The 1,877-nt window shown below is 36.5% G+C and overlaps 1 non-coding gene across 1 annotated transcript; it reads right to left on the bottom strand.

Moving 5' to 3' along the window:
- Positions 1-1,134: 1,134 nt before the first annotated feature.
- Positions 1,135-1,242, bottom strand: LOC148572410 (small nucleolar RNA R71). The gene has a single exon (XR_015907898.1). It is a non-coding gene; the product is annotated as a small nucleolar RNA R71 (small nucleolar RNA).
- Positions 1,243-1,877: the final 635 nt, after the last annotated feature.

The raw sequence follows: 1,877 nt of genomic DNA, 5'->3' as shown, positions 1-1,877 counted from the left end.
TTCTTTCCATTTTTTATTTATTATTATTTCCAAAAATCCTTGCTACAATTAATGATTTAATTCAAAATTTTCAAGTTGTTACCTGCCTATTAAGGAAGGATCAAATTTTAAATTTTAGAATCATATCTTTTAATTTCTTGTTAGTCAAGTAATCAACTTTAATTTTAAAACTTTCTCTTTTTAATTTGATTTTCAATCATATCTTCTCAATCATATCTTTTCAATCACATCTTTTTCAAAAATTAATTTTCAATCATATCTTTTTTATTTCTAATTTTAAAATCTTTTCAAAAATCACTTAATTTTTTTCCCAATCTTAGTTTTCGAAAATCATCAATCAAATTTTAAAAATTTCTTTTAATTATTTCAAAATCTTTTACTTTAATTTCGAAAATTCTTCCCCTCTTCTCACATCCTTCTATTTAAGGACTAACACTCCTCCTCAAGGTGCAATTCGAACTCTATCCTTCTTGATAAGTTCGAATTCTCTTCTATCTACCTTCTCCTTCTATTCTTCTTTTCCTCTGACACTTCAAGGAATCTCTATACTGTAACATAGAGGATTCCATACTTTCTTGTTCTCTTATCTTTCATATGAGCAGGAGCAAGGACAAAAGCATTCTTGTTGAGGCTGATCCTGAACCTGAAAGGACCTTGAAGCGAAAGCTAAGAGAAGCTAAAGTACAACTCTCTATAGAGGACCTAACAGAGCTTTCCAAACAAGAAGAAGCCATGGCAGCCGAAAACAACAATGTCAACAATGCAATGAAGGTGCTTGGTGACTTTACTGCACCTACTCCCGACTTCTATGGGAGAAGCATCTCAATCCCTGCCATTGAAGCAAACAACTTTGAGCTTAAGCCTCAATTAGTTTCTCTAATGCAACAGAATTGCAAGTTTCATGGACTTCCATTGGAAGATTCTCATCAGTTCTTAACTGAATTCTTGCAAATCTGTGACACTGTCAAGACCAATGGGGTTGACCCTGAAGTCTACAGACTTATGCTCTTCCCTTTTGCTGTAAGAGACAGAGCTAGGACATGGTTGGATTCACAACCCAAAGAAAGCCTGAATTCTTGGGAAAAGCTAGTCAATGCCTTCTTGGCAAAGTTTTTTCCACCTCAAAAATTGAGCAAGCTTAGAGTGGAAGTCCAAACCTTCAGACAGAAGGAAGGAGAATCCCTCTATGAAGCTTGGGAAAGATTCAAGCAATTGATCAGAAGGTGTCCTTCTGACATGCTTTCAGAATGGAGCATCATAGGTATCTTCTATGATGGTCTGTCTGAACTGTCCAAGATGTCATTGGACAGCTCTGGTAGAGGATCTCTTCATCTGAAGAAGACGCCTGCAGAAGCTCAGGAACTCATTGAGATGGTTGCAAATAACCAATTCATGTACACTTCTGAAAGGAACCCTGTGAATAATGGGACAAATCAGAAGAAAGAAGTTCTTGAGATTGATACTCTGAATGCCATACTGGCTCAGAATAAAATATTGACTCAGCAAGTCAATATGATTTCTCAAAGTCTGTCTGGAATACAAGCTGCACCAGGCAGTACTAAGGAAGCTTCCCCTGAAGAAGAAGCTTATGATCTTGAGAACCCAGCAATAGAAGAGGTGAATTACATGGGAGATTCCTATGGAAACACCTATAATCCTTCATGGAGAAATCATCCAAATCTCTCATGGAAGGATCAACAGAGACCTCAACAAGGTTTCAACAACAGTAATGGTGGAAGAAACAGGTTTAGCAATAGCAAACCTTTTCCATCATCTTCTCAGCAACAGACAGAAGATTCTAAGCAGAGCCACTCTGACTTAGCAACTATAGTCTCTGATCTAATTAAAACCACTCAAAGTTTCATGACTGAAACAAG

The sequence above is a fragment of the Arachis ipaensis genome, chromosome B3, assembly GCF_059453495.1.
Source record: "Arachis ipaensis isolate K30076 ecotype BB chromosome B3, ASM5945349v1, whole genome shotgun sequence".
Lineage (NCBI taxonomy): Eukaryota > Viridiplantae > Streptophyta > Magnoliopsida > Fabales > Fabaceae > Arachis > Arachis ipaensis.
This window is presented reverse-complemented; position numbering and strand designations above follow the sequence as displayed.